Source organism: Silene latifolia, chromosome 7, assembly GCF_048544455.1.
Source record: "Silene latifolia isolate original U9 population chromosome 7, ASM4854445v1, whole genome shotgun sequence".
NCBI lineage: Eukaryota > Viridiplantae > Streptophyta > Magnoliopsida > Caryophyllales > Caryophyllaceae > Silene > Silene latifolia.
The window spans coordinates 80030538-80051579 of NC_133532.1; the positions used below are offsets into that span (position 1 = coordinate 80030538).

The 21042-nt window shown below is 37.7% G+C and overlaps 1 non-coding gene across 1 annotated transcript; it reads left to right on the top strand.

The window, feature by feature from the left end:
* The first annotated feature begins 3783 nt into the window (after nucleotides 1–3783).
* LOC141593381 (small nucleolar RNA R71) lies at nucleotides 3784–3890 on the top strand. Its single transcript, XR_012521469.1, has one exon. It is a non-coding gene; the product is annotated as a small nucleolar RNA R71 (small nucleolar RNA).
* Nucleotides 3891–21042: the final 17152 nt, after the last annotated feature.

Here is a 21042-nt window from a genome sequence, read left to right on the forward strand (position 1 = left end):
GGTGGACCCTAATAGAGCACGACAAGCATAAAAGCTCACAAATTTCTTTCCGGAAATTTCCTCCCAAAGAGGAGCGGGGTCATACTTTTCGGGGATCTTATTATAGTACGGGGCATCACTAAGGCCTAATATCTTACTCAAAACATCAAAGGTGATGCGTCTATTCACATTTGCAAGACGAAACTCGATGTATTCTCTAGTCTCCACCTTAGTAACTTTCAATGAACTTATGAATTCCATGGTGAGGGAGGGGTATGTCAATTCTCTCATGGTAAACAATTTACCTAATCCCATACATGGCCTCAAAGAAGGCTTTGGTTTGCTCAAGAACACCCAACTTTGTCAAGGCATTATCACAAATAAATTTTGTTGGCATAATGGTCTTCTTAGCAAAATGGACAAATTTATCCCTATGAGAATCGGAAGTGAAAATTACCTCCGGATAGTCGGATAATTGAGCAATAACCGTAGTTGTTGATGTTGTTGCTTCCATAGGGGGGTCATGTTGTTGAATTTCCAAATTTGCATTAGAAATTACCAAAGCCTTTGAAGCTTTCTTTGCTTGAAAAAGTTGTTGCCTTTTTGAAAGTGCCTTTGCTTTGAGTGCCTTTGTTGCTCCTTTAGTTCTTGCCATTGTTGATTTACACCAAAGGAAGGTTGAAATCTCCAATTTCTAGCTATGCTCAAATCGATTCAAGATGAAAGAATGTTGCTTTGTATCCCAAAAATCGATTCAAAAGTTGAATATTTTGGTGTTTGAATCAATTGATTTTGTAAAAGGAGTGATTAATTTTTGTTGTGAGGAAGTTTTGATTTGATTTTGTTGAATTTGGTTGAGGAAATCTTGTTTTTAGTGATGGAGAGGATGAGAGTTTTGGGGTTTATGGGTAGTGTTTGAATGTTGAAAGAATGAAATGAATGAGGGAGGGGGTTTAAAATACCCGAAAATTTCAAAACAGCAGGGGAAGACGAGCGGCTGGAGGCACGGGACGCTCGGATTCTGCATAAATAGGCTTCAGGAAAACTCGTCACAAGACGAGCGTCTTTCAGTGAAGACGAGCGGATTCTGCTATGTGGGACGAGCGTCTTTTCAAAAAGACGAGCGGATTCTCTTACAGGAATTTTTCTTAAAGTGTTGCAGCAAAAAGACGAGCGGATTCTCCTTAAGACGAGCGTCCAGAACCAGACGAGCGTCCTCTCAGGTAGGACCCTCGGATTCTTTTACAGACCAAATTTTTGATTTTTGTAGCTCAACAGAACGAACGTATTCCTTCTCAGACGCTCGGATTCCTGCAAGACGAGCGGATTACCCTTAAGCCGCTCGGATTCCTCTTGGACAACACGGATTCAGGTCCATCCGTGCACTGCATAACCCCTTTCATTTCCATTCGTCAAATCTCGTGTTCTACATTGTAGGGGCACTACAAAGGCATGGATATCTTAAGCAAGTGCTATCCCCACACTAAGTTAAAACACTACACATCAATAAAATCATTAGTCCCTCCCTCACTTCTCTCAAAAATGATGAATATCTTGATCAAGGCACAAAAATCCAAAAATGACAAAAATGCAATGTAAGAATTAAAATGCAAGTTAGGGAGTTAGAAAATTTACAAATGGTGGTTTGGAGAGGACTCCACCAAACTCTCATCCTTAGTGAGATGTCATGGGGGCATTTCAAGGTGTTGTTGATGTTACCCAACACCTTGAAGAAGTAGTCGAAAGCTTGTTCATTATCATGATAAAGATCCACAATAGATCTTTGCACTTGTTGTCCTTCATGATGGTTTTGATCGATAGCGTTGCCAATATAGGGATTGAAAATCCCTTCAAACTCATCATCCCAAAGACCGCAAACTTCGTCTACTTGATCATTAAAAATCTCTTGAGTTGATAGAGACAACTCTCCTCCTTTCTTGATTTGGCCAATGAGGCCATCCTCTTCACTTGTCATAGGTGAGCTTTTCAAGCTCTCTTTATTGCTATTCTCTTGCTCTTTTGATGGAGCATCATCAACTTTCTTTTTCCATTGGAATTCGGACTTCTTCCCATCATCCTTCCGGCTATAGTGATCAACCATAAAACATGGTTCATGCAAACGGGGAGCTCTCATGGTCTTATCAAGATTGAAAGTTATGCTCTCATCTCCCACTTCTAGAGTAAGCTCTCCATGTTTCACATCTATCACCGCACCTGCGGTGTGCAAGAAAGGTCTACCTAGAATGATTGGAATATTGGAGTCTTCTTCCATGTCAACAATAACAAAGTCCATAAAGGATGAAAAATTTCCCAACTCTTATGGGAACATCTTCCTATATCCATAATGGTGTCTTCGTCGATCTATCGGCCATTTGGAGTGTGATGTTGGTACATTTAAGCTCTCCCATCCCTAACCTTTTACTCACCGAATACGGCATAACACTCACACTAGCCTCTAGATCACATAAGGCCTTGTTAATCGTGGTGTCGCCAATGGTACACGGTATTGAGAAGCTTCCCGGATCTTTAAGTTTTGGAGGTGAACTCCCTTGAAGGATTGCACTACTCACCTTAGTGAAGGCGATGGTTTCAAGCTTCCGGATCGAATTATTTTTTGTAAGGATGTCCTTCATGTACTTTGCATAGGCCAGCACGTGATTGATTAATTCCGTGAAAGGAATCGAGACTTCCAAATTCTTCACAATTTCCATAAATTTTCCAAGTTGGTCATCAAATTTGGGCTTAGCTTGACGACTTGGAAAAGGAAGTCTAATCACAATGAGTTCCTTCTCCTTGGATTTGTCTTCACTTTTCTTTGAAACTTCTTCCTTTGGTGGTTCTCCATCCTTGGAGTTTTGCACAGCTTCTTCTTTGTCACTAGCTTCCACAACTTCATCCTCAACTTGCTTCTTCGGTCCTTCATATCTCGTACCACTCCTCAAGTGGATGGCACTAACCGTTTCATGTCTTGGGGGTTTACTTTGAGGTGGTAATTGCCCCTTTTGTCTTTGAGAACTTGAAGATGCTAGTTGAGTCAATTGGGTTTCCAACATTTTGGTGTGGGCTAGGATGTTGTTGATGGTGATGTCCTTTGCTTGACTATCCTTTTGCATTTGAGTGAAAAACTCTTGTTGATTCTTTTTCATTTGGAGGACCGCTTTTTGAACATCAAAACCTTGGTCATTTTGTTGATTGTATGGAGTTTGGTTTTGGTAACCTTGGTTTTGGTTGAAAAAGGGTCTTTGATTTTGGTTTCTCATGGGAGGTGGGGTGTATGTTGGTTGAGGGTTTTGAACATTTTGGCTTTTGTATGATAGATTTGGGTGGAATTTGGTGTTTTCATTGTAATAATTGGAATAAGGGGTACCACTCTTGTATGCTTGAAAAGCATTCACTTGTTCATTTGTTCCCCTACATTCACTTTGGTCATGTCCCAAAGTTCCACAATTCTCACATATCCCACTTGGGATTGATGAAGATGCCATCATGGCATTAACATGATGCTTTGGTGATTTTGAGGCTTCTTTAAGTCTAGCCATAGCTTTTTCGAACTTTAAATTGATGGTATCAATGTGAGCACTAAGTTGAGCACCCAATTGAGTAGAGACAACTTCATGCTTTCCTCCTCCAGTATCCTTGCGAGGTCTACTATATTGTGAATTATGGACCGCCATTTCCTCAATTTTGTTCCAAGTTTGATTATCGTCAACTTCGGTGAACATACCATTTGATCCCATGTTGAGAATGTTTCTTGAGTCTTCATAAAGACCATTCCAAAATTGTTGAACCAAGAACCACTCGCTAAGTCCATGATGAGGACATGAGCGACAAATTCCCTTGAACCGCTCCCAAGCTTCATACAAAGATTCTTCATCCCTTTGCTTAAAACCCGTAATTTGAGCTCTTAGCATGTCAGTCTTTTCCGTTGGGTAGAACTTTTTTTAGAAAGCTAGAGCCAATTTCTTCCAAGAGTCAATTCCGAGAGTAGCCTTATCAAGGCCTTTTAACCATTGTTTTGCGGTGCCAATTAGAGAAAAAGGGAATAAGACCAATCAAATTTGGTCTTGAGTTACACCGGTTTGTGAAATCGCATCACAATAGTCACAAAAAGTCTCCATGTGAGAATGAGGGTCTTCACTAGGCATCCCCCCAAATTGGCTTCTTTCGACTAATTGGATAATCGCGGATTTGGCAATGAAGTTTCCGGTTAAGTGTTGTGGTGTGGGAGTACCATTGGGTAGGTTCTCCTCGGTTGGTACGGAATGTGATGAAAATTTAGGCATTGTGGGTTTATTTTGTGTTGGATTTTGTGTTGGGTTCTCCTCACCTTCTCTTGCAAAAGGTTTGACGAACTCAATAGTGTTTGGTTGAATATATACAACCTCACCAATACCTCTCAAATTTCCTCTAGCAAGTCTTCTATTATTTGTCAAAGTTCTTTCAATTTCGTGATCAATGGGTAACAAGTTACCTTGTGATCTTCTAGACATGCAAAATATCAAACAACTTGAAAATAATTAGAACAAACCTTGAGCAGTTTTACTTCCCCAAGCAAAGAAAGACACAACTAATAACAATCTAAGAAAATCTAAATCATGTTAACACCGTCCCCGGCAACGGCGCCATTTTTGGTCGTACTCACTTGGAGGTTTACTTTTCGGTTACTTGTCGTTAGGGGCACCTAGACCAAAACAATATTTATATCTCCACAAATAATTCTACTATTAGTAAAGAGGTAAGTAAAGGTCGGATCCCAAGGGACGGGTATTGAAGTAAGATTTTCAATTGCAAGTAGCGGTGTCTAGGGGTGTCACAATTTGGAGTTGAAGTAGAAGATCACTAAACTAAATAGTAATGAAAGTAAACAAGCAAGATGATTAAAAAGGGATGTAAACAATTGATAAAAGGCACTAGGGTGTCATGGGGTCATAGGGGATTCTTGGGAATTGATCATACAAACATATTCTCAAATTAAAAGCAAGCAATTATTGTTGTGATGGATCGAGTTGGTTTATATCTTACAATCCTAGGAAGGTTTGGGTCCCGGAGCCGAATCGATTACATTGTACAACACCTACAAGTCGACTTAATCCTCCCTACTCAACTATATGCATGGTCTAATGAGACTCGAGTTGGTTTATGTCTTACAAGTCTCATTGAAAAGATAAGTGATGGGTAAAAAATGCAAGGATTCATTGGCTCGCATTTCATCAAACATAACATGTGCATAAGTTGAGATCACAACAAGCAAGCAAATAAACTATGAAACCATATTAAATTAAGCATGAATCATTCCCTATGTTGATTTCCCCTAATTACCCATTAACCCTAGTTAAGGAAACTACTCACTCATTATCAAATTAAGCATGAATCATTCTCCATGTTGATGAAGAGAATTATACCTACTAATGATTCCAATAATAAAGCAAAGAATAATAGAAGTACTTGATGATTGATTGGAAGGTTGTCAATCTCCCAATAATAACCCAAATAATCTTCAATTACCCAAAATAAAATATGAACAAAAGAGAGATTAAGGAAATGAGATTTGTATTAAGACTTAATTAAAAGTTGATTACAAGATTAAGAAGAGATTATAATGATATAAACTACACTAGAGATTGATAAGAAGAACATGATTATCTAATTAGACTAATGGGGTATTTATAGTGGGGATTAGGTACACAAATTAGGGTTTACTAAGGGCTTAAATGACGATTAAGTCATTGAGGAATCGCCTCCTCTCAAAAGAGATGCCGGTCTCCTTTTTGCCGGTCTTTCCGAAATATGCGCATCTTTCATAGAACAAGAAGAAAACGAAAGTTGCTGTAACACAATCCGAGCGTCCAAGGCAGCGGGACGAGCGGATTGCCTGGCTGTTGGGTGAGCGGATTCCTTGGTCGGACGCTCGGATTCTGGCCTTCTTGGACGAGCGTCCCGAGGGTCAAACCGCTCGGATTCTTGGTCTGTTTCCTTTTTTTCTTCTTTTCTTCCTCATTCTTCCAACAATCCTCGGGGATCTTGTCGGAGATGCAAGGATCTTTCCTCATCATTGCCCATCTACTATAATATGTACAAAGGCCTTCTAGTCTTATGTTCTCTTTGATGCTTGGTCATTGAATTCAATCAATTTAGCTCTATTTTGCCATGAAAATGCAAGGTTTGCACTCCTTTCCTACCAAGGGAACAAAACCTCAAAGAATATGCAAAACAAAGGACTAAAGACAATAAATAACCTAAATATGCACCAAAAAGCATGGGAACAAGGCTAATTCGGAGACTAAATACGCTCAAATAATGGTCACATCACTTAGGTGGGAAAGGCTGCGGTCCCCCACTAGCGGTGTGGAATATATGTTGCGATGGATTTTCTGGCAGGACATTACCCTCGGATAAGTCAGATGATTGACGGATGATTGGAGTTGGAGATGGATGTGTGTATGTTGTATCTTGTGTTGTGTGTTGTGTGTTTTCTTAAGTTACTGACCTTGTGTGGTTTTGTTTTTTTTCTTTCTTGTTATGTGTCTGTCGTGATCCATTATGGTGATCAGTCAATCTTAGTAGGTGTTGAGATGTGGATCTTAGTTAGGTGCGTTGGAGGGACGAGTCTTAGCATGAAGTAGTATCACCATAGTTGATAGTTGTTGTTGATCAGTTGTATCTCTTCTTGTTAAGTTAAACTTGTAATAAACTTTAAATAGTTCTTTTATTGACCTTATGATATACTATTCCTTGGGCAACTAGATGGTAATGCCCGTATCTGCTTGGGAAGATCTTGTTAAGGCTCCTTGTTAGATGGGGGTGTTACGAAAAACCCCGAAATAAGGGACTGAAAGATTATTCTAACCAAAAGGGAGACTTTTATGGAATAGAAGATAGATCTTCGTACCATTGATTGAAATATGAAACACTTTTGGGGCTTACCATCGATTATTAATCAATGCAAGCCCCGCATATAATTGATGCAGACAAGGGTTTTTGGAGAGATTTTTTTAGAGAGAGAATGATTATCAGTACCTTTCGTCATTTTTTATTAGTTTTATTGTTTTGAATACAAAACTAGGTTAATCAAACGATAATTCATGCGATGAAAGAAATAAATGAGAAACCCTAGAGAAACCCTACGTAGGCGATTTCTAGTGCATATTCTTCATCCTTGATTCTCAACCATGGCCAGAAATTCTTCGAGTAAGACTAAGAGCAATAAATCTAGTAGACTAACCATGGTTAAGAATGCAAAAAAGAGTAGTGCAAAGAATGTTGAGACGAAAAAACCAGGGCCGTCAGAAGAGGACGTGTTGAAAACAAAGTCCATGCAGGAAATCACAGGAAACCCTGGTTTGTCTTTTGATGAAGTAGCTGATGAAGAGTTGGAGGCAAATTTCCAATGGATCACTCAGAGAGGCAATAAAGGTGTCCTGAAGGAGGTGGAGACTGCTGAAACAGAGGATCTCATTCAGTTTACACAAGAAGACATACAAGATGAGATATCTTATTGGAATAATGCAGTGTACTGCTTTGTGCTGGGCGGCAAACCCTCCATAGGAAGTTTTGAATGGATATATTCACCACATATGGCAAAAACACAGCATTGATAAGGTATCCTTTTTACCCAATGGTGTTTTTTGGTAAGGTTTAAGGAGAGTAAAGATAGAGAGGTTGTTCTTCAAGCAGGACATTTTATGTTTGTTAACAAACCTCTGATTGTGCGTCCTTGGGATGACACTGTGGAACTTACCACGGAAAATGTTAAGGATGTGCCTACGTGGATTAGAATTCATGCCCTGCCTTTGAAGTTTTGGGGAAGATGCCTGCCAAAAATTGCAGGCTTGGTAGGAAAATTCCAAAAAGCTGATCAAGTAACCATAGACAAAACTAGATTAGGGTTTGCCCGTGTGATGGTTGAAGTTTCTGTGGGTCAGAAATTTCCTAATAAAGTGAAATTTCTAGATGAAAATGGTAAAGTGGTAATGTTGGACGTGGAGTATGATTGGATGCCAATCATATGCTCCAAATGCAAGGGAATGGGATATGAGCAGGCAAAGTGCAGGGCTAGTTCTACTGATGGGAAGAAATCAGCTGTCATAAAGAAAATTTGGAAGCCTGTGGATAAACCTCTGGCCCAAATCTCCAAACAACAAGATATCCCTACACAGACTATTGTTAGGACTGCTGAGGGAGAATGCACACCTGTGTCAACTCCTACGAGACTGATCTCCTCTGCAGGTACTACTCCTGAGAAATCTTTTAAGGATGTTGCAGTGAGAGGTATGAATCATGTGAGACCTAGGGATGGTGTAGGTCAAAATGGTAACCCAATTTTATCACATAATTATGAATAATTTAGGGTTTTGGAATGTTCGAGGTCTAAATATTGTACATAAAAAAAATACTGTCAAATGGTTTACTCATAATAAAGATGATGGTTTATTTGGTTTAGTAGAAACAAAAATAAATGGTGCAAATGTGGGTAATATTTCTAGTACTATGCTAGATGGTTGGAGTGTTACTACCAATACAAGGTATCATAAGGGAGGTAGAGTCTGGCTGCTATGGAAAGCCAATCTATTTGATGTGCGAGTGTTACAGTATGATGCACAATACATTCACTCTAGTGTAACATGTAGGATCACTCAGCAGCAATTTTTCTTCACTATGGTCTATGCATTTAATGAGGGTGTGGACAGAAGGGATTTATGGAGGAAGTTGGAGCTGATTGGTACTCAGTTGCTAGGGGCTTGGCTAATTACAGGGGATTTCAATACTGTTATAAATCCTGCAGAGAGATTAGGTGGGAACACTAAGCAAGCTGATATGGATGAGTTTATTGAATGCCTGGATAATTGTGGGATGATTGACCTGCCTGGAACTGGTGCTTTTTATACTTGGTGTAATAAGCAAGAGCCTATGACTAGGGTCTACAGCAGGCTTGATAGATATTTGGCTAATCAAGACTGGTTCAATAGTTTTCCTGATATGGTTGCTCACTTTCACCCTGCTGGACTGTTTGACCCTTGCCCATGTACTGTGAGTAACATCAAGTTGGACTCAGGTAGGAGAGCTAGCTTTAAATTCTTCAATATGTGGGAGATGCCCCTTCTTTCATTCCCAAAGTGCAAGAGGAATGGAATCAACACTATCTTGGGTATAAAATGTTCAATGTGGTGAAGAAATTAAAGAATCTTAAGTCAAAACTCAAGGAGTTGAACAAGGAGTGCTTCTCTGATATTGAGAATAAGGCCAGCATTGCAGAGAGGGAGCTACTTAATGTCCAGCTGCAGCTAGAGATGGATTCTCATAATGCTAATTTGATTCAAAAAGAGGTTCAGATTTCTGACAGTCTAAAAATTCTCAACAAAGCCAGAACCAGCTTCCTGCAGCAGAAAGCAAAAGTCAGATGGTTGGAGGAGGGGGATAGCAATACTACTTATTTCCATGGTGCTATAAAGAAAAGATGCAATACCAATAAAGTTACCCAAATTGAGGATCGTATGGAAACTTGATTGTGTAGAGAGCCACGATATCAAGATGCTTTCTGGATTATTACAAGACTATTGGGGAGTAGTACACCCTCTTTGAACCAGTCAGGGCTCAAGTAATCAATATGGGAAGGGGTGCGATCGGGATCATCACCTGATCTTGAATTCCCCTATTACCAATAAAGAGATAAAGAAAGCTTTCTTTGACATACCTATTGACAAAGCACCTGGCCCAGATGGTTATACCAAATGCTTCTTCAAGAAGAGCTGGAATATTATTGGTGCAGATGTAAGTGAGGCTATAAATGATTTCTTTGCCACTGGAAAATTATTAAATCGGTGAATGCAACCAACATCACCTTGATTCCTAAGTGTGATAGGCCAACATCTGTGAAGCATTTCAGACCTATTGCCTGCTGCAACATGATTTATAAGGTGATCTCTAAGCTTATCTGTAATAGACTGTCTTTGGTTTTGCATGACATTGTTGGTGAGAATCAAGGAGCGTTCATTAAAGGGAGGTCAATTATAGAGAATGTGTTAATTTGTCAAGACATTGTCAAAATTTATAACAGAAGGTCAGTATCCCCTAGGTGTCTATTCAAGATTGATCTACCGAAAGCCTATGATACTATGGAGTGGGGTTTTGTTGAACAATTATTCAAGGCTCTTGATTTTCCTGATAGATTCACTCAAAGAATTATGGCTTGTGTGACATCCACTTCTTTCTCTTTATGTTTGAATGGAAATAATTTTGGCTATTTTAAGGGCCAAAGAGGCCTAAGACAGGGAGATCAAATATAACCTTTGATCTTTACTCTCTGCATGGTCTACCTTACAAGAATGATCAAATATGCCACAAGCAGATGGCCTTTTCAATTCCATCCTCTCTGTAAGGGTATTAAATTAAACCATCTCATATTTTCTGATGATTTGCTGATGTTTTGTAAGGGAAACGCTCGATCTATTATGCTCCTAGTCGAGCTTTTTCATTTTCTCTAAAGCTACTTGTCTTACTATGAGTAGCACAAAGTCTGAGGTGTACTTTAATGGCATGACTGAATCACTAAAGATGGAAATCATTCAAGCAATTGGATTTATTGAAGGATCTTTGCCATTCAGATACTTAGGGGTCCCAATTCAAGCAGGCAGGTTGACTAAGAAGGATTATAACATTCTTGCTGAAAAAATGGTAAATAGAATAAGGAGCCTTGGTGCCAAGAAGTTGTCTATCTTTGGGAAGGTTGTTCTCATTAATTCGATTCTCAACACTCTTTACTCCTATTGGGCTAGCATTTTTTTGATACCTAAGGGAGTCATTAAGAGAATTGAGGCCATTTGTAGGAATTACTTATGGGGAAAAGATCTTGACTATCACAGGTCCCTCTCATAGCCCGAGATAAGGTTACTCTACCTAAAGATGAAGGAGGATTGGGCATAAAGCGGTGAACTATGGAACACAACCACTATAGCTAAACTGGTGGATTGGATTTATGGCAAAGCTGATAGGGTGTGGATTAGGTGGGTCAATCAGATTTACATTAAAAATAAGGATTGGCATACCTATTCTCCACCAAATGATGTGTCCTGGAATTGGAAGTGTATTTGTAGAGTAAAAGAGATTATGAAGCAAGCTTACATTGATAACAAATGGTCGAGATCCTAAAGGATACTCTATCGGGAGTGGCTATGAATGGTGAGACCTAAACAGCCTTACAAAGTGGAAAAACCTAAACTACCCTAAACATGCTATGATTAGCTGGATCACCATGAATAATGGTTTGAAGGTTAAGGACAAGTTGTTCCAGTTGGTTGTTTCGATAATAGTTGTTGCATATGTGATGATGCTATTGAAACTAAGAATCACCTCTTTTTTGAGTGCTCATACAGTAGACTCATTATTGCTGCAGTGGAGTCCTGGTGTGGGTTTAAGGTTGATGTAAGCATCTCTACATCACCTTCTGGAAGTGTTCCCAGACGTGCTTTGAAGCAGGAGGTACATTCACTCATTTGGACTGCCTATTTATATTTCATTTGGAACCAGAGAAATAATGCAAGATTGAACTTAGTCTTTGATAAAGCCCGATAAATCTTTGTCACTATAAGAGAGGAAGTGAAGAGAAGAATCGGAGCAAGACCGAGTAAGGAGATTGCACAGAATAATGAGAATATGGCTTAGGAAATGGGGCATAGCAAAGAGGCGAGAACGTGTCTGGTCTAGTTGAGTTTGATAGGTTTTATACAGTTTTGGTATTGGTACTGCAGTGGATTTTTGTAACAGGAAAGCTTTATTTTAGACTGAGGCTGGACTGTCTATCCTGTATATTGTTTTCTTCCTTAATATATATATCTCACATTTCACCAAAAAAAAAAAGAATACAATACTAGTTTTGATACTTGTGAAATACACCGGAAATAACAAAGAAAACAACTAAACAGAAGAAAACGGAACTAAAAACAAAACACAATCAAAAGGGAACTTTCCTAGGCCACGAAACACCGCCTATATCCTGTTGCATCAAACTAAACCGTTACCTCAGTATGTCGTTCGCTTAAATATTCATTAGCTTGTAGTGCTCTTTGATCAGAGCAAGTCGTTGTTCACTCAATCAAATACATTTATAAATCCAACAAACAACTAGCAAGTGGTAAGTCGGAGTCGATCCATGGGATGGTTGTTTTGGGTTCTAAGTCTATCTACTCTAAGAATGCAAGTGCCATAATTATTTCAGGTTTTGCGAATAACTAAACTAATGAAAATTAAGTAAACAACAACGAAAATCAAAGCAAGTAATAGAATAGAGATGTAAACAAAGGATTAAAGACACTAGGGTGTCATGAGATCACAGGGATGATCAAATGGTAAGTCCAACGGTATGAGTCTAGTATTTGGTCAAGGTCATAACAGAATATGACTGAAACTTTTGGTTTTGCGGTCCTTAGGTCGAGTCGGGTTAGCTTCAGGCGTACACCCAGTCTCCCCACTAACAAATTGCATGGTCACTCTTGGGGATGTGTGTGAGGCTATTAAGGATTTCTTTCATGAAGGTAAATTACTTAAACAATTTAACCATACCTTGGTCACTCTTATTCTAAAGTGTGATATACCAAAAAATGTGACCAAATTCAGGCTTATCTCTTGTTTTAATGTGGTATGTAATACCCCGTTATTTTGATAATAATTTATGAGAATAATTTATGTAATATAAATAATTATGTAAAGGCATTTCCAATAATAATTACAAGTAAGACGATAATTAATTAATAAATTAATAATTCAAGTTGGGAATTGGGCTTAGCTAATAATTGAAAGCTGGGTCGGGTGCCATTGTTTATTGGACCGAATCTTATTAATTTAATATGAGTGTGATCGGGATTTGTGTCGGGAATTAATAATAATTTATATGGAAATAATAATATGTAAAGGTAATAATAATTATATCGATGATAATAATAAAGTTATGGCAATAATAAATTAGTAAAGATAGTATGAGGGAATCCTACTTATAGTAAGACTAATACATGTAATAATAATAATAATAATAATAATAGTAATAATAATAATTACAATAATACTAATACTAATGGTATTTGTATAATAGTAATAATATGATAATTACATAGTTTCCTAATTGGTGTCGATATAACCTTAGCCTATCTATATAAATAGATGACAACCTACAACAATAGACCTATTTCATCATAAAATATAAATAATTCAAATAACAGAATAGAGAAAGAAGGATTAGCTGGGAGATCGTCACAAGGTAATTTTATAATCGTCTCATAACATACGCGCCTTAAGACTAATATAACTCGTTAAATAGACAACCGTTGACTGACCCGAGACCATGACCTTGACCGTGAGACACCAGAGATTGACCGGACCTACTGTTGACCACCTTGGACCGATGGTAATGGGTTGTTTTCTGGGTATTTTTGTTGGTGGTTTAAAGGGGTAGTAATATGGGTTTGCACGGGTTTAAACCCTTGTTCGTGACTAGTCTTGACTCAGACCTGGGTTGGTTGGTCGTGGGGGGAGGAGTCGACCACAGTGATGGTGTGTTGGTGGCGGTTTGTGGCGGTAGTGGTCGGAAAACGCGAAAAATAGGGGAGGGGCTGCTTGTGTTGTTACCGCGGTGTTGAGTTGGTGATGGGGTGTTGTTAATGGGTCGGGTTTGGTTTGGTTGTTAGTGGCGTGTCGGGAGTGATGGATGGCTTTCTTGGTGGCCGGAGGTAGCATAGGGTGGTTGATAAGGGGGATGGTTATCACGGTTTTTGTAGGGGTTTGCGGGTTATGTGTGTTGAGTGGCAGGTTGTGGTGGTAAGGTTTAGGATTCGGGTTTCTGGTCGTGATGGATACGGTGGAGGTCGGTGGTAGTCCGTAGTGGTGTTGGTGGTCATGTATAGTGGTTAAATCGTGAGTTTGTTTAGGTTGCGTAGGGTTCGGGTTCGGGTTTGGGTTTGTATATTGTTGTATCGTGAGTTAGGGCGTGGATGGGTAACCACATGTGGTGGCTTGGAGTGGAGTTTGGACCGTGGATGGACCGTGCAAAGTGGAGGTTCTCGGTGGTTGCGGTGGCAGGTCATGGTGGTTGTCGGAAAAGGGTTGACACATGGTTGAAGAGAGGTCTCACGGGTTGATGATCGGGATTTAAAGGAAGGTGATTCGGGTAGTAATACACGTGAGTAATTCAATTATTTTATTGTTGTTGTTGATTATTGTAAGACGGATTCACATGGGTTTTAATGGGTAATCGGATTTTGCTTTGTTGAAACAGGTTAACTCGGGTTGAATAAGTAATCGGGTTTTTAATATCATAAACTTTAAATAATTATCAATAATTAATTTGAACAATGAATATAAATTTACAATAATTATTAAATAATAATAGAAGGTAATAATTTATAATTAAATAGTGAATATATAATTTATTTTATTAGGTGACGGAGTTGTTGAGACAATTTAATTGGATTTCTACGTGTTGGATTGCTTTGCTTTGGTTGGAGCGTTGTATATGGAATATTTGATGATCATGTAGGGATAAATCCTACTCAACGTTTACTCGATAATGTTTGTTGGATGATTAATATTAAAGTGAATTGATTATATGAGAATTGTGTTGGTTGATATCATTGAAATTGTTGGAGGGGGGAAATATATTGTAAATGTTGGTTGGATTAGTTATGATGGAGTTACTGTTATTGCATTGGTTATTCAGATTAATACTGGCAGACATCCCTTCGTGGTGATGTAGATTATTATTGAGGTTATATTGGCAGACGTCATGGTAAGAGCCTTCGGGTGACGTATTTCAGATTTATTCTGGCAGACGATTTTAAATCGTGATTACTCGGAGCGCGCACCAGTTGTTCTCGGGCCATCGGTGGATATTACTCAACTATATGTTGAGCGCGACATTACCTTATGGTAATGTAGTGTGTGTTTACTCACCTTGGTTGAGTTTTGCCCCGGCCAGGGATTGGCGGGACGATTTGTGTAACGAGTAAGTAAAAAAAAGGAGCACGTTGTCAGGGACTTGTGCAATGAAAAAGGAAATTGGATTATTTAACGTATGTTTTTGTTGTTAGTATTTATTCCTACTCAACCTCGCGGTTGACTGTGTATTCCTGAACACCTGCGGTGAACCGTTTTATGGGGAGCAGATTTGACAGGTACTAAAGATTAGCTGACTTGGGAGCTTATGGGAATGCGTGAGGACTTGGACAACCTACCTAGAAGTCTAGACCACATAGAATGTTTTATCACTTTATTTATTTCCGCTGCGAGTTGTAATTAATTTATATTAGGTTTTATTCGATTAATTTGTAATAAACATGTAATCGTTAAAGTTTTAATTTAAAGTACTTTGGTGAGTTGGACTTTGTTATTCACTACCTCGGAAACCGAGATGGTAATGATTCTATTTACTTGGGAATGTCTAGCTAAAGGCTCCACGAGTAAATGGGGGTGTTACATGGTATATAAGTATATCTCAAAGTTGATTTGTAATATATTATCTACGCGCTACAAGAAACAGGCATTTACCGGAAACTTACATTTTGCATATAAAATCAAGTCGGTAAAGTTACTTAACGACCGAATCCGGTCGGTAATTATGATTGGTTCGGGATCGGGTTTGGGTTTGTATATTGTTGTATCGGGAGGTAGGGCGAGGATGGGTAACCACATGTGTGGCTTGGAGTGGAGTTTGGACCGTGGATGGACTACGGCGGTGGAGGCTCTCGGTGGTTTCGGTGGCGGTCATGGTGGTTGTCGGAAAAGGGTTGGCACATGGTTGAAGGGAGGTCTCACGGGTTGATGATCGGGATTTAAAGGAAGGTGATTGGTGTAGTAATACACGTGAGTGATTCAATTATTTTATTGTTGTTGTTGTTGATTATTGTAAGACGGATTCACACGGGTTTTAATGGGTAATCGGATTTTGCTTTATTGAAACGGGTTAACTCGGGTATGAATAAGTAATCGGGTTTTTAATATCATAAACTTTTAATAATTATAAATAATGAATTTGAATAATGAATATAAATTTACAATAATAATTAAATAATAATAGAACGTAATAATTTATAATTAAAAAGTGAATATATTATTTATTTTATTAGGTGACGGAGTTGTTAAGATAATTTAATTAGATTTCTACGTGGTGGATTGCTTTGCTTTGCTTGGAGCGTTGTATACGGAATATTTGATGATCAGGTAGGAATAAATCCTACTCAACTTTTACTCGATAATGTTTGTTGGATGATTTATATTAAAGTGAATTGATCATATGAGAATTGTGTTGGTTGATATCATTGAAATTGTTGGAGGGGGGAATTATATTGTAAATGTTGGTTGGATTAGTTATGATAGAGTTCTTGTATTATTGCATTGGTTATTGAGTTTAATATCGCAAACATCCCTTCGTGGTGATGTAGATTATTATTGAGTTATATTGGCGACGTCATGGTAAGAGCCTTCGGGTGACGTATTTGATTTATTGCGACATAATTTTAAATCATGATTACTCGAGCGAGCCCCAGATTGGTGCGGCCATCCAGTGGATATTACTCAACTATATGTTGAGGCAGACATTACCTTATGGTAATGTAGTGTGTGTTTACTCACCTTCGGGTTGAGGCTGCCCCGGCCAGGTATTGGCGGGAAGATTAGTGTAACGAGTAAGTAAAAGAAAGGAGCACGTTGTCAGGGGGTTGTGCAATGAAAAAGGAAATTGGATTATTTATCGTATGTTTTTGTTGTTAGTATTTATTCCTACTCAACCTCGCGGTTGACTGTGTATTCGTGAACACCTGCGGTGAACCGTTTTATGGGGAGCAGATTTGACAGGTACTAAAGATTAGCTGACTTGGGAGCTTATGGGAATGCGTGAGGACTTGGACAACCTACCTAGAAGTCTAGACCACATAGAATGTTTTATCACTTTATTTATTTCCGCTGCGAGTTGTAATTAATTTATATTAGGTTTTAGTCGATTAATTTGTAATAAACATGTAATCGTTAAAGTTTTAATTTAAAGTACTTTGGTGAGTTGGACTTTGTTATTCACTACCTCGGGAAACCGAGATGGTAAACTTGGGAATGTCTAGCTAAAGGCTCCTGAGTAAATGGGGGTGTTACATGGTATATTAGTGTATCTCAAAGTTTATTTGTTATATATTATCTACGCGCTACAAGAAACTGGGCATTTACCGACCGGAAACTTACGACCGCATATAAAATCGGTCAGTAAAGTTATTTTAACGACCGAATCCGCCTGTAATTAATTGGTCGGTAATTTTACCAACCGACCATAAATCGGTTTTAATTGACCACAATGCGGTTGGTATAATAAAATTTACCAACCGATTTATACGATCGGTCGCAAAATTCAAGATTCGGTGGGTAATGGTCAATTTATCTAAAACAAACCGCACCATTTCTCCTTCCTTATTCACTTAGAAAATTAAAAAGTTAACACACACTCCCTCACCACACTCTCTCCCCTCGGCGGCTTAACCTTCACCACACCCATCTCCCCTCGCCGCCACCACTTTGCCACCATGCTAACGAGCGCCTACCACGCCGACGATCCGCCCACCATGCTTTGACCCCACCGCAAATTCACTTTTCTCTAGTACTTCTATTTCCTAAGTTGATTTAGGTAAGTTTTTTCCCTAATTTTTTTTGGTTTATGTTTAATTATTGTTGTTTACACCTAATTTTGTGTAGCATTTGATTAGTTATTATCATTTGAATGTAATTTCAGAATTTATTAAGTTAGGGTTAGGGTTAGGAGAAATTGGGGATTTTTATAATTTGATTATTGGGTAGTGATTGAAATCTGATGTTGTTTGTATATTTGGATTTGTAGTTGATTATTGCCATACCCTTTTTTTTCGTTCAGTTTTCTAGTTGATTCAATTGTGCTACCATACATTATCTGATTTGTAGTTGATTCAATTCTGCTACCATACTAAAGAGTATTCATGTTTTTGCTGTGTCTTAATCTGTGATTGAATTGATGTTTATAAAAAATCCCATATTTTATTCTGTGTTAGTTTTTATCTCATTTGGTTAGTTTGATTGTATCATTGATTTTTGTGTTTTAGGCTTTAGCTTTAGCTTGTGACGGATAGTGCCCATCTTCAATGAGATTTTGTGTTAATAAATACTCGTATAAGACTAACCTGACAATCTGACATAGAGCTAAAGTAAAATATGAAGACCAGTTAAACCTTTGTCCATCACAAATCATATTGTCCTCACTTATTTTTATCTATATTTCGTATTGAGTTCTTTAAAAATCCGCCTTATATATTAACATTTCTCCCAACTTCATACTAAAAGACGTGTTTGGCAAAATAGAGCCATTTTCCTGCAAATGTATCAGCTTCTGTAAGCTGCACAAGAGTCTCTTTGAATCATTGTACACTCAAATTTCTACATATTTTGATAAACACATTCTTGATCCAACAAAGGTCACGTGGTCACTTTTTCCACTTTTTTTTTTTCTCTTATGTAAATTTTGATTTTTGTAAAAATGGATTTGTTGCCTTTCTTGTTTGGTTGTGTTCACGTAACCCATTGGCTTTCGTTTGATAATGAACCCATTTACTCTTTTTGACATAGTTTTCTCTTCTCTTGTTAGTTCATAATAGCGAGTAATACACAAGAATTGGTTTCTTGCTCCTTTTTAGCAAAGAATGCTCCTTTTAGCAAAGAATGCTTAAGTAAGAAAAATGAGCCGCTCATTATACGTTGGATTATAAAGTGATTATTACTTCTTTATGATATGTTTGTTCTATCTATTGAATTTAAATGTAGAAATGTTTAAGTTTGTGTGAAATTGGAGTTTAGTTTGTTAAAATTAGTTTAACTACAAATTTGTGAGAGTTTAATTTGTTAAAACTAGTTTCACTACAAATTTGTTTAACTACAAATTTGTTAAAATTAGTTTAACTACAAATTTTTTTTATTGCTAATGAGTTCATTCATGTCTTTTTTTTTATCCTAAGTTGTATTTTCTTTTTTATAGAACAATAATGAAGAGGCGGAGAGAGAGAATGGATGTATGAAAGGGTGAATGTTAGAAATATGGTTAAGTATGAATATGTAGTTGGGGTGAATAGTTTTATAGAATATGTTAAAACCCAAGAGGAATTTAGTCATTCACAACTCATTAGATGTCCATGTGTCAAGTGCAAAAATATGAAATACTTTAGTGAATTTGTGGTGCACGAACATCTTATTAGGAAGGGTTTCACGGGAAACTATTATGAATGGATGTGTCATGGTGAGCCTTTTTCTTTTACAATACCCAACAATGAACCAAACATTCATGCTTCCATTGGCGGATCATATCGAGACATGGTAATAGACGGTTTAGGCGACACGGCGTTAGACCTTTTGGAGGAACCTCCTATCGGTGAAGAAGAAACTCCACACCCTCAATTGAAGAGTTTTTTTGATATGTTAGAGGAGGCGGAGATGCCTTTGTATAAGGGGAGCGATATGTCAGTGTTACAAGCAACTGCAAGGCTTATTAACATAAAATGTGAGGATAACTTATCGCACAAATGTGTAGATAAGGTTGCCTCATTTCTTGAAGCTGCTTTACCTCGGGATAATGTGATGACCCGCACATTCTATAACGCAAAAAAATTGCTTAAAGCTCTTCAACTTCCCTATCAAAAGATTCATTATTCTAAATAGGGTTGTATGCTCTTTTGGAATGAAGATGTGTCACTTGAAAAATATAAGAAGTGTAGCAAAGATAGGTACAAACCAAAACCTGCAAGTGGAAAGAGCATACCTCACAAATTCTTAATCTACCACCCTCTAGGTCCAAGATTACAACGACTTGAGTAGGTGTGTTTATCTAAACGATCTCACTCTTCATGGGATGAAGAGTCACGTTTGTCACGTATTAATGGAAAGATTATTACCAGTTGCCTTGAAACACTTATCGCCGAAAGATGTGTGGAATACAATAACTGAAATAAGTTTATTCTTAGTGATTTGTCTTGACCCTCAAACTCAAAAACATAGAAAATCTAGAGCACAACATTACGAGATCCTTTGCAAGCTTGAAAGAGTATTTCCGCCGTCATTTTTTAATTCTATGGAACACTTACCTATACATTTGCCTTATGAAACGAGAGTAGGAGGCCAGTGCAATATAGGTGGATGTACCCTTTTGAGAGGTAAATGAAAACATCTCTAAGTTAAATTACTTATTCAAACTAATATATATATTTTGTATATGCTACTAACACTAAAAGTGTATGTAGGTTTCTAAATCACCTAAAACAAAAAGTTGGTAATAAAGCAAGAATAGAAGGGTTTATTTGCAATGCTTTTTTAGTGGAAGAAATATCAATTTTCTGCTCCCAATATTTTTAATAGCATATATACACAAAGCCTAAAGATTTGGATTTTGGAACCACATAGCAAACTGATTCTACTTTACCCGAGCTATTCCAAAAACATGGAGGTAAATCATTCACAAAATGAAAAATAAGATACTTGGATGGAGAGGAATATGAGCGTGCCCATCTTTATGCCTTATCAAACTGTGAACGATTAGAAAAATATGATAGGTACGTAAGTATAATAACATAATTAGTTTTATGAAATTATCTAACTTTAATAATATTTATAGTAGTAAAAACTTTGAAATTTTAGGTTATCCGAAGCTTTCATCCGTGAGCAACATCCACAAGTTACTAATGACGATGAGGTTTGGAGTTCATATGAGAAGCACTATCCAATGTGGTTTAAAGAACATGTAAGTTTCCTAGGTAAACATTAGACAAATATATACAAACCTTAAGTACAAAATATATTTACTTATCTAACTTTAAAATTAGGTATTTCAAGAGAATATCAAAGATGATTTGTTGGTTGCCTTAGCAATCGGTCCTTCTAAAGAAGTACAAACTTGGCAGAGATATTCTATCAATGTCTTTAATTTTGACACATTGAAGTATGGGAAAAATAAAGCTAGTATGATTTACGGTGCTTGCGTAAACGGTATTGATGGAGATGACTATTATATGGCACCTTAGAAGAGATCAT